The sequence below is a fragment of the Nicotiana tabacum genome, chromosome 20 (assembly GCF_000715075.1).
Source record: "Nicotiana tabacum cultivar K326 chromosome 20, ASM71507v2, whole genome shotgun sequence".
NCBI classification, from domain to species: Eukaryota; Viridiplantae; Streptophyta; class Magnoliopsida; order Solanales; family Solanaceae; genus Nicotiana; species Nicotiana tabacum.
This window is the reverse complement of record NC_134099.1, coordinates 60689380-60702988: the sequence shown is the minus strand read 5'-3', so window position 1 is coordinate 60702988 and position 13609 is coordinate 60689380. Positions and strand designations below refer to the sequence as shown.

General features: G+C 34.3%; 1 long non-coding RNA gene across 1 annotated transcript; it reads right to left on the bottom strand.

Annotated features, from left to right (window-relative positions):
• Window positions 1–3407: 3407 nt before the first annotated feature.
• LOC142174805 (uncharacterized) lies at window positions 3408–5492 on the bottom strand. Its single transcript, XR_012703874.1, has 2 exons — window positions 5264–5492; window positions 3408–3763 (listed from the first exon to the last, which is right to left on the bottom strand). It is a non-coding gene; the product is annotated as an uncharacterized LOC142174805 (long non-coding RNA).
• Between the last annotated feature and the right edge of the window lie 8117 nt (window positions 5493–13609).

Sequence of the window (13609 nt, the reverse complement as noted above, 5' to 3'; positions counted from 1 at the left end):
GGTGGTATTGTGGATTGTGGAACATCGGCACTAAAGATCACCCAACCCAATAACGTGTAAATTGACTTGAAAATCTATGTGATCCTTAACTTGATGTTTTAGTGTTATTTGAAGCTCATATTACATTCTTGAGTATTACTCTTGTATTACTATTCATTCTATTGAGATAGTGTTTAGCTTACATTCTGGTGCTATTCGACGGCATTAACGTCCCTTTTACCGGGGGCGTTGTATCTTTAATTGATACAGGTGGTTCCACAGCAGGCGGCATCAATCAATGATAGCAATGTACTCTTTCAGCTGACTTGGTGAGCCCCACTTCATCTCGTGGTCCTATATCTTTTGTTTCTCATGTACTTTGTATTTTGATGTATAGCTGAAGCCTTGTTGCCGGCATTTCCATATTACTCTTCAGTCGTACTTAGAGGCTCCGTAGATAGATTGTGGGTGGTGGTTGATGTGGGGAGTCAAAACTAGAAATGTTGGTATTGACAAACACGTTTTTCATATCTATAAACTTGTAATATTTTGGAAATTATGAATGAAGTTGCTAATGGAAATGAAATGGAAGTCGTTAATCAAATATTTTCAGAGTATGTTTAATGGAGTACATCTCCTTTTTATTAAAAGATGAATTTGGATAGAATAAAATCTAACAGGCTTGCTTAGTCAGGTTTACTCGGTTGAGTGCCAGCCGTGCTCCTCGATTTTGGGGCGTGAAAAACGGTGGTTTTCCTGATTAAGCAAGTGAATTCTTCATGCTCTGTTATGCACTTACATGATTTCAAGTTGCTTTTAACATGCTACTCTATGCCTTCTTATTGACAGGTACTCCCTCCGTTTTAATTTAACTGAAGTAGTTTGATTCGGTACAGACTTTAAGAAAAAAAAGAAGATTTTTAAAACTTGTGGTCTTAAAAGCTTAAGGGGTAGAAGGTTTGTGGAACCATGACATTTATGTGGTTATAAAAGCTTCTCATTAAAGGTAAGATGGATAAAATGAAGAGTTTAAAGTTGAATTATTTCTATATTTAGAAATGTGTCATTTATTTTGGAACAGACTAAAAAGGAAAGTACCTCATTTAATTTAAAATGGAGGGAGTAATTCTTTTGTCAAACATGATTTACCCGTGATGAGTTGATAACTCTTGTTTCGTTGTGTTGATGGTACTACATCTCATTATATTCTTGTTGCCAATTATTTGAGATGTTGCACGGGTTCTCTGATTAGTAAGTATCACGTGACTTGAGCCCCATTACTACTTCACCGAGGTTAGTTTTGATACTTACGAAGTACATGTTGTCCCTTACTTATACTACACTTCTGCATATTTTGTGCAGATCTGGGTGCTGGAGGTAGCGGTCCTCGAGAGTGAGCTTTGACTATTCGGGAGGATCAAGGTAGTGCTGATACGCCGCAGACCCTTGGAGTCCCATTCTCTTATTTTTATACTATTGTATTACTTTCTAATAGTATTGTACTTATAGAGACTCATTATGTATTATGTTTAGAGCTCATACCTTAGTATCACCTAGTTTTGGAAGTTTTGTATATGTACTACCGTTTTGGCTTTGTTGGAGCTTTATTTCTCTATTTATGTTACTTACCTCAAAATTGTGCAATCTTTACTTCAATAAGCCATTGCCTCGCGAATCGGCCTCCAAACGCCTCGAATATAGACACAAACAACTCGATACAATCAACACAAGTTAAAGTAATCAATTCCATATGACAAAGCTAAGTTCTTTAAGAAAAGTCAAAAAGGCAACTCAAAAAGTCATCCTCGGGCCCACGTCTTAAAATCCGACAAAATTAACAAAATCCGAGCATCCATTCAATCATGAGTCCAACTATGCCAAGATTACTCCATTCCGATCACAATTCGACCTTCAAACCCTCATATTAAAACCTATGACATTTCTACAATTCCTCAATTTTCCAACCCAAAACACTAATTAAATGATAAAAACAATGATAGATTCATATATATTAATCATATCTGAGTTAGAATCGCTTACCCCAATCAATTCCTTGAAAATCTCTCCAAACATTGCCTCAATCTGAGCTCCCAAAATCAGATAATATAACTTTAACCCTCATTTTTGATATTTAACAGCCTGCCCAGATATTCCTCTTCGCGATCGCAAAAAGTCCCTCGCGATTGCGAAGAACAAAATAAGTTGCTCTAAAAAAAATAGGCTAAGCGAACTCAAAGACCAAATCGCGAATGCGATACACAAACTCCCAGACCTACGTGCGCGAACCTTTTCATGCGATGGTGAAGGACAAATCGCGTGAACTCCAGTCTCCTTCATTCTTCTTCGCAAACGCGACCCAACACACGTGTTGGCGTAGTACTACCTTCCAAACCTTCGCTATCACATACGCCTTCTCGCGAACGCATAGCACAAATTCCCCAACCGCCTACAATACTCTTCGCGATCGCATATAAGGAAACCAGCAACAACAAAACCAGCAGCCCCTCCAAGTTCAAAATGCCGAACATGATCCGAATCACACCCGAGGCCCCAGGATCTCAATAAAATATATCAACAAGTCCTAAAACACGATATATACTTAGTCGAGGCTTCAAATCACATCAAACATAAAAAATACGAATCACACCTCAATTTAAGCCTAATGAAACTAATAAATTTCGAACTTCTACAATCGATGCTGAAACCTATCAAATCAACTCCGATTGACCTCAAATTTTTCACACAAGTCATAAATGATACAAAGGACCAATTCCAACTTCCGGAACTAAAATCCGAGACTGGTAACCATAAAGTCAAATCTTCAAACTTCTATTTTTTCAATTTTCGCCAATTCAAGCCAAAATCATATACGGACCTCCAAATCAATATTCGGACACACTCCTAAAGTCCAAAATCACCATACAAAGCTATTAGAACCATCAAAACTCTATTCTAGAGTCATTTACACATAAGTCAATATTCGGTCAACTTTTTCAACTTAGGTTTCCCAACCTTGAGACTAAGTGTCCCAATTCATTCCGAAACATCCCCAGAACCGAACCAACTACCCCGACAAGTCACATGAAAACAAGTGAGCATTGAATAAGTAATAAATGGGGGAACGTGGCTATAATACTCAAAATAACCTGTCGAGTCGTTACATTAAGGCAATAATAATGGATTGCAGATAATTTATAAGTAATCTTTATTTAGGGCGGGTAATATAAAAATTAGGATAATTTTGATAAATAAATTTTAAATATTTTATAGGAAGAAAAAATCCCTTATGATTTTATTCTTCTTGCATAACCACAAACTAATTAATAATTTTAGATTTGGTAAATGAAAAGAGAGCACAAAAAATGTCACGCCCCAAACCTGGGGAAGCGTGGCTGGCACCTGATGCCGTGCTGGCCCGAGCGAACCACTCTGCAACTCATTTATTTTTTTTATAACTATCATGGGCCAACATGACCACAACTCATAATGTATAACTATTAGCGGGCAACACTGTATCACAGACCATTTTTCTTAAAACATAAACACATATGGGCCGTCAAGGCCTCTGACATACTATACAAAATGAACCTCTGTCTACAAAGCCTTTAAGATCATTTGACATCAGATGGCACAAGGTACCAGCCTACCCATAAGTGTGTAGCAAAATTCTGACATGATGACTCATAAAATTCGGCTGCACTCCGAATGAGGTGGAATCTTACCGATCCTTCGCTGAATGCTGACCTCGTCTACTATGAGGGCTCATCAAACTGATTGTCTATACCTGCAGACATGAATGCAGCGTCCCCAACAAAAGGACGTCAGTACGAATAATGTACTGAGTATGTAAGGCGTGTAAATCAGTATATAAAGGACATGGAAGAAACATGTAGTAAAGGACTCAACCTGTAGGTCTGGATAGCTCTGTAAATCATGAAATATTTATAATGTCATGCATATGCATATAAATTGTAATGCATAGGTCTGTACGTACATAACATCATCAAGCCTCTAAGGCATCCCATCGTATCATCTCGGCCACTATGGGCAAATCAACGTATACCAGCTGATCAGGTGGTGGTGCGTATATAACGCCGTAACCTTTTCCCATATACATATATATGTGTATATAACGCCGTCTGAGTCATATTTCAGCCACTGTGGGCAACATCATCATCGTATACCAGCTGATCAGGTGGTGGTGTGTATATAACGTCGTAACCTTTTCCCATATATACGCGTATATAACACCATCTGAGTCATGAGTAAATGCACATGTAAATGAATGTAATGCATGAGAAATACGTTAACAAAATCTTTCGGAATGTCACAAGACCATTATGCCTTTGAATAATATCATGAAATAAACTTTTTTTCAACTTACGTATTTTTCTAAGACCCATGAACAGACAATAGAATAATAAGATATATGGAAATCAAGAACATAGGCACCCCTAGCATCTCTACGAATAGAGTCATTTATGGAAGTTGTACATTTTTTCGTTTCATTTGTACCGTATGGATCATGCCAAAAAGGAAGAATGGATAATCTTAACATACCTAAGCCAATTCTCTATCGGAAACAACCGCTCTACCTTGTGGGAGTAGACTACCCTCCCCATACCCCACTTGTTGTCTCGGAAACCATGTACACGCAATGATTATCCATATTATACCAAAACCCGTAAACCTTACACATTGCATGAAGACCTAAACTTGATTTGATAATTGACTCTAACTCATTCCTCTCCCCTCCACCAATCCACTTAATTGACTATCAGAATTTTACGCATCATATAACAAGCAAGATTTCAAAATTTCCAGTTCATTAAAGCAAAGAACACCGTAGAGTGAATTATACATGTCTCCTAAATTACGCAAGACTCCATTACCGTAGAGTGAATTATACATGTCTCCTAAATTACGCAAGACTCCATTTATCTTGTCTTTAGTCAAAATGTTTTTAACAACAAGTATCAAATTGCTTTGTGAATTCGTCCCACTCTATGAAACCAAAAGAAGTATAAACAACAAATGTTACTAAAATATCCAAATTTTGTTAAGTTTCAAGCGTTTAGCCGCAATTGCGTAATCTGCAAGCATAAGAGACCCAGAAAGTCCAAAGAAAATAAAATAAATGACTTACATATCAGTGAAATCGCCAATGGAAATATGGAAAGGATACGATCCACAAGACACACGAAATCAGTAAAGTAAAGACGATACCGGTAATTAGCTTATTTCTTCAGTCACGATCAAAATATCCAATTTCAAGAAGACTAACCTTTTCATTCTCTTTCAAAACACACCCCATGCAAGAAACATTTTTCAAAACTTTCCCCTAACAAACAAAACAAAACCCATTATTATCATCACCAGAACCATTTGATTCAATGATTATAATATCCTCCGGTAAAACCCATGTTCTCCAAGTAGAGTAAAACTCATGAGACCATAAATGGGGTTTGATAAAAATAGGATTTTTTCATATTTTTTCGGTGAAACATGGTTATTAGGAGTGTTTTAAGTGTTGGGGATTATTGTAGTGCAAATACCTTAAATAATTGCCACCACCTCCTTAAGCATAAGGATTGATGGCAATTTGCTGCCAAAACCCCATAGCTCCACGTAAATCATTGTCGCCCTTAGTTATTGTCCAAAATCCCACTTAAATAATTATCCACAAATTCTTATTAATCTCTCATTAACTAATAATCAATCAATTATCTCAACTTATAATTTTCTTAATCTCATATAAAGAACACAAATTTTCGTACACTTAATTCTTAAAATAGTAAAAAGGATAACCTTCTTTTCTTGTGAAAAGAAAAATAATACATATTTTTACAATAAAGAAATCTCATAAACTTTTCTCATATTATGTGTATAATTTAAAACATGTTCGAAAGTAGTAATATTAATAACTATATAAAATTCTATTTTTCAAACCATTTTTTTTACAAAACATATTTCACTCAAAATACCATATATATATATATATATATATATATATATATATATATATATATATATATATATATATATATATATATATATATATATATATATATATATATTGATCTAAATTATAGAAATGTTCAATTTGTTCCAATGAACTAACAAGGCATTGCACCTTTGGAGGAAAAGAAAGAAAAGAGAAAGCCAAGTTGACCCGAGCTAAATGTACATATATCAAGAGGCGGATTTAGAATTTTAAGTTGTGGATACTGAAAAAAATAAATTTTACATTGGACAAAAATGTAATTTAAGTTATTTTCCTAAAATTTTGGGCATTAATTATTTCCTGTATTTAGGACTTAAGATTTTACTTATATTCTTTCCTTATTTGAATACAATTTAAGACTCTAAAAAGACATCGGGCTAATTATTACTTGAAATTTGGAAATTTCACATATTAATTTGGACGGTTGTAGCAAAGTTATTGGATTGCTAAATTGAGTTTTAGCTATTACTTAGAATTATTTTAAGTTTTATTTATTTATTTTCACGATACCTAAGACCTAATATTTAGGACTACTTCTTTTTCTTTCCTTACATAAACTGTACTCTTTCAAGCATCACAAAAGGTGACGTGATATTTAAACACTAAAGTTTTCACAAATCTTAGATAGACTAATATTTAAAATTTTGAAGTTAATTGTGAATTTTCACTTTACGTTTCCAAGAACTTAACCCTATACAATCGAAGTTCTATTTATTGTAGAAAGAATCTCGTTGTTAATTCATTGTGTTAAAAATAAACTCATCTCAAAACAAATAGAATTTTTTTGATAATATATAATTAGCGGCTTATTTGTATTATTTAGCTACAAATTTGGTTTGTCGTTATTTTTTTTTTATATAGTTGACCTGTTTAGAATACTCAACTTCGTTTTGCACTACGTTCTGAGCTTTCAAAGTTATCTAGATTGTTTTCATGCTTAGCAACATCATTCTCTACTTTGCTGTCTATGTTTAATTAATATTTGACAATTTAAAAAAATTATTAAACTTTTATCATATAACTCAAATAAATTATTTAATACTCCCTTCGTTTCAATTCAAATGACACATTTTTTCTTATTAGTCTCTACCAAAAAGAATAACACATTTCTATATTTAGAAATAATTCAATTTTGAACTTTTTATTTTACCTATTTTACTCTTATTGAGAAACTTTTATAGCCACACAAATATCATGGCTCCACAAAGTTTCCCCCCTTAAGCTTTTAGAACCATATGTTTCTAAAGTCTTCTTCTTTTTTTCTTTTTTAAACTTTATGTCAAGTCAAACTATATCATCTAAATTAAGGAGAGAGTAACATTTATAATTTTTTTTAAATTTTACATTCATTGAATTTGGTGGCCCTTAGCGAAATACATTTTGCTTTTTTTACCTTTAAAAGATGGGTCTGTGTGTTTATTTTAATGGAAAATAAAATAAGCTAAATGTGTCCTCTTCTGTCTTTGTTCTTTCTCCACATTTTTGTGTAGAGAAAATATGATCTACTTTTTATTGCGTCTTACACCTTCATGTAACAAATATATTTAGGAATAGCCAGTCAACTTTAGGGTGTTTGGTTAAAGGCATCATTGATGGTAGAAAAATTTATGTTCTCATATTCTTGTCCTTTTCATTTTGTATCATTGAAGATTGAGAAGTTCTACGGCAGAGTTTTTTTCTTGATTATATTAAGTTAGTTAAATAAAATCAACAGTCAACAATCATCATTTTTAAAAATTCGGAGTTCTTTAATGTTTTATTTTATAATATATTTTTATGTAATTTTTAAATTTTTTATACTCATTGAGATGGAGTACACGCGCAACGCGTGTATAGTAAGATTAGTACTGTATTAAAAGCACAAAAGCCTTAGCTTAATGTCGTTCACCTTTTTTACCCTTTAAAATTAATTTACATTGAACAAAATCATAATTTAATTACTTTCCTAATGTTTAGGACCTTAAAATCAATTCAAACTTTACTTATTAAATCTTTCCTTTTTTGACTTATGTATAGATTCTTAATATTTAGAACTTTAAAATTCGTTATGGTTTTATCTTATATAAATCCTTTTTCTTGTTTAAATTATGTAACAAAACTAAAATTTCTTACATGTGAAAAAAAAATTAGTTTTGGTTACTTAATTAAGAGACATAACGCTGTGAATTCACAGCATATATATGCTATTATGAATCCACAACGTATAGTATTATGGTTGAATCCTACTAGGGGTGGCAAATGTTGAATTTGGGCGGGTCAAGATAGGTTAGGTCAATAAATGGGTCATTGCTAGGGGTGGTAAATGGGCGGGTTAGGTTGAATTTGGGCGGGTCAAGATGGGTTAGGTCAATAAATAGGTCATTGCCCAACACAGCCCAAAGTGTACTTGGGCTAAGATGGGCTGGGTCAAGATGGGCTAATCAATGAGTCATAACCCAACCCGCCCAACTTGACCCATGTTTTTGAACCATGCTCATCTTGCATAAACAAAGTCTTTTACCTTTTATACACATATGTATGAAAGGTAAATAAATACTATAACAAATTAGTATTTAAATGTGCAAGTTGAAAATATTTTGTGGGTGAGAGATGTTGGGTGGGTGGTGCAGAAAAATGAAAAAATAGAAAACAGAAAATTAAAAACTCAAAAAAAAAGTTAAATAGAAATATTGAGGGGGTTTGCAGGGTGAGGGGGGTTGGGTGGTAAAGAAAATGAAAAAACAGAAAAGAGAAAATTGAAAATACAAAAAAAAAAAAGTAAAAAAAAAAAAAATTGATGGGGGTTTGCGAGGGTGTCACGACCCAAAACTCATCCCGTCGTGATGGCGCCTATCGTGGAACTAGGCCAGCCTCAACTTAACGCAACCCAAAACCACAATACTAAAGTCAAATCAGATACGGAAAAACTTTCATTCATTTTAAATAAATTGTTTAAGACATAAAAGAAAGGTTCATATTATGATACAACCATCCCAAAACCAGGGTGTCACGGAGTACATGATCGTCTAGAGAAATAACATAGTCTAGTACAATGTCCACTGAATACAACTGAAACACAACTAGAATATAGAAGGAGGATCAAGGCCTGCGAACGCCATACAGATACCTCACCAATCTCCAAAAGCCTGTAACCTCAATCATTGACTGCCACTGGGACCGAAAGTGCCTGGATCTGCACACAAGGTGCGGGGAAAATGTGAGTACACCAACTCAGTAAATAACAATTATAACTAAAGACTGAGTGCAGTGACGAGCAGTTAAAATCATATACATCTCATAACATAAAAACCTCAGTGGAAATAACAAGATGAAATCAGTAATTAAATTCCGAACACCTCGTATAAACACCCGTTTCAATGAAAGTTGTTTAAAATATTTGTTCAACATTTTCAATAGAGGCTCAATATAAAATAAGAGTGAAAATAGTAATTTCATAAAAACAAACCCCCCGGGCAAAGTATTACTCATATATATAGCCCATCGGACAAGCCTCTCAATCACTCGTGACTCAACTCTCATCAACCAACACTCACACTCAGCATTCACGCTCAATAGGTACCTTATAATAACCACTGCGGCGTGCAGCCCGATCCATAAATATATAGTCGACTGCGCTCACTTGGGGTGTGCAGACTCTGGAGGGGCTCCTACTCTCTCTCTCTCTCTCTCTCTCTCTCTCTCTCTCTCTCTCTCTCTCTCTCTCTCTCTCTCTCTCTATATATATATATATATATATATATATATATATATATATATATATATATATATATATATATATATATATATGTGTAGCCCGATCCCTAACTATCCTCACAATCCGGCCCTCGGCCTCATTAAGTCCTCAACCTCACAAGCCACTCGAGCATTTCAGTACAAACTCAAGGAACTCAGCCCAAAATAACTTTCATATATTAAAATAGAGTGATGAACAAGATTAAACAATAAACAGATATAAACAATGACTGAGGATATGCTTTCTATAAAAAATAATATGAGGATAATAGTAAAATATCTCTGAAGGTCCAAACGGTATGACACAAGGCCCCAGACATTGCATTCAGCCCAACTCACCAGAATCATTACTAAAACACATAGACATCATATAGAGTTTATCAACATATGCAACTCTACAGTTGCAACGGGACGGACCAAGTTACAATCCCTACCGGTGCACGCCCACACGCCCGTCACCTAGTATGTGCACTACCTCATTTATCAAAATAGTACGAAATTCTGGCGTTTCATACCCTCAGGTCTAGATTTGCAATCGTTACTTACCTCAAACCGGACAAAAATCTACTCTCCGATGCCCTTGCCGCATGACACAGCCTCAAATCGCCCCGGGCCCACGTCTCAGAATCTGATAAAAATCACAAAAATTAGAATTCTTATCCTCTCACGAGTCCATACATACCAAATTTACCAAAATTTAACTTCGTTTGACCCCTCAATCACCAAATCTTAACTCTCAAGTTCCAAGCACGAATTCCCCAATTTTCACCCTTAAATCCCACAAATTCCATGCTTAATCTACTAAAAATCACCATAGAATCGAGTTTTAGGTTCAAAAATATTATCTCAGTGTGATTCCCCTTGAATCCCTCTTTAAAATCCCTCACAAACTTCAATCCCGACTTCAAAATGGTGGAAATGAGCAAAATTTTGTGAAGGGTCCAATTTATACTTTCTGCCCAGCACTTCCGCACCTGCGGTTACTTGGCCGCATCTTCGATGTCGCACCGGTGGAAAATCCCTTAAAGATGTGGTTCCCACTTATGCCCCCAGAAATTGCTTCTGCGATCATCACACCGCACCTGCGATCTCGCAGGTGCCCTCCACTATCAGCACCTGCATCTCATGCCTCAGCTCTTCAAGATTCCGTATCTGCGGTTCACTTCCGCATCTACGATCATCGCATTTGCGGTTCCCGCTCCGCAGGTGCAGAAATATCAGAAGCAGCAACTTCAGCTGCCTTATTCCACTTTCCAACTCTCTGTTAACCATCCGAATTCATCCCGATGCCCTCGGGACCTCAACCAAAAATATCAACAAGTCACATATCAACATACGAACTTAGTCGAACCTCCGGAACACTCGAAACAATATCAAAACACCCAAATACTCCCGGATTCAAGCCTAAGGATTTTCAAAATTTCAAATTCCGCAAACGATGCCGAAACCTATTAAATCACCTCCGAACAACCTGAAATTTTGCACACACGTCCCAAATAACAGTACGAACCTACTCCAACTTCTAGAATTTCATTCTGACTCCGATATCAAGATTTTCAGTGCCGACCGAAAAATGCCAAATTTTCAATTTCGTCAATTCAAACCTAATTCTACCACGGACCTCCAATTTCATTCCGAACACGCTCCTAAGTCCAAAATCACCTAACAGAGCTAACCAAATTATAAAAATCCAAATCCGAGATCGAATACAAAAAGTCAAAGTTGGGTCAAACCTTTCAATTTAAAGCTTCAAGAGCTGAGAATCATTCTTCCATATCAATTCCGAATAACATGAAACCAAAACAGACGATTTACATAAGTTATAATACATCATACGAGGTTAGTCTTGCCCGAGAACTGACGAGCGAAGTGCAAATGCTCAAAACGACCGGTCGGGTCGTTACAGAGGGGTGTGGTGAGTGGTGCAGAAAAATAAAACAATAGAAAATTAAAAATTCAAAAGAGAAAATAAATTTGGCGCAACTAAGTAAATTTCTAGATAAGTTGGGTTGAGATTCATTTGTTTTGGGTGAGGTTCATGGGTTGTATTGAGCTATTTTATGGGTCAAAATGGGCTATAAAAATTAATGGGTTAACTTGGACTCAGCCCAAATAGACCCATGAGCTAAAATATTTGTAGTCCAACCCATTAAGCTCTAAATGAGTTGGGCGGGTTGGATGAATTTGGACTCAAATTGCCACCCCTAAATCCTACGGGTTCATGATTCTCAACGTATACTATTTCTTTTAACTTGGAGTTTTTGTCTTTCTTCCTTAACATGAATCCTTGTAGTTGTATTAGAATCCATAGCCCTTCCTTGTTTTTAAGACTTTGAACGTGTAACACTTTTTATTTATATTATTACTATATAAAAAATACGAAATTAATTTTTTTTACCAATTTAAAATAAATTAAGCACTAGATAAAATAGTCATATAATTATTTTTTTTAATATTTAAGAGTATAAAATTAATTAAAAATTTGCTTATTAATTAATTTTTTCTTATTTTAACTATGTAAAAAAATATTATATTTAGGACTCCAAATTCAAATTTATTTTATATTAATTTTTTCTTATTTGGCAAACTTTTATGAACTTCATAAGTGCTTTTGAAGTTTAATATGTGTAACAAATATTACATTTAGTTTGATGTCAATTGCTAATTTTCAACAATATATTCTTATATACATTTTATACTAATTGGCGCGATGCACACGTGCAACGCACGTACACTAAAGTTAGTACTATATTAAAAGCACAAATACCCTTAGCAAAATGTTGTTCGCCTTTTTTACCCTTTAAAAATAAATATTACATTGGAAAGGATAATAATTTAAGTTATTTTCCTAATATTTAAGAATTTAATATAAACAAAATTTTTTATTATTAACTCTTTCCTTATTGATTAGGTAAAAAGTCCTAATATTTAGGAGTTTAAGATCAATTAATCTTTTACCTTATATACAAATTAGAAGACTGAATTTCTTACCATGAGGCATACGTTTGTGTATGTTTTACCAATTAATAAGTCTACTTGATAGCAAGAGACATTTATGATATCCTTGCCACATTGAAATAATATGTGCAGCAGATTGTCATTAATCTAACCAGAATTGAATGAGCGAAATATTCATTAACGATTGAAAAGATTAAATATTTTAAATATAATAAGCAGAATGTATTTGTAGAAAGAAATAAACATAAAAATAGGCAACGTTGTGTAAATGTGGATTAATGCAGGATATCTAACAGATATGTTGAGAGGACGGCAATGTATTTACGATTGATTCGTTAGCACATTGCCAGTGTAATGGCTTACATTAACAAAATATGTTAGAAAAAAAAAAAGTTCTCTACTTTTTAATTTTCATTTTGCTCATAATAATATCATGAAAAATGTTTTAATCGTCAGAACACGTATAAAACTTATAATTGTTTCCATCTAAAGGCTCAAGCTTTGAGAGACCATGAAGTATTTTGTTCAAAGTAGTGGTCATTAGTCAATATTATACGTAAAATCGCTTTCAAATTGTAAGAAAAATGAGTAGATAATATTGACTAAGAACAAGAAGGAAAGAACAACTTATAAAAAATACTGTGTCGTGGCAAGCCACTACCTTGAAAGCGATTTTGGCCCGACTGAGTGCAAATCGTTAAGACTGGTTGCTCCCCAAGGTTCCACAACACCCCAAAAACGTGCACTCGTGGATGGAAGTTTAGAATTTTCTTAAAACAGTTGCCCTGAAAGAAAAGAAGATGAAGGTATTTTCTGTAGTTGTTACAAAAATTAAAATATTGTAAGAAGAAAATAATGATTAGCAAGATAAATTATTAGTTAAGAATTGAGTGAATATGATGGCTAATGACCATCCTATTTATAGGTAATTAGGGA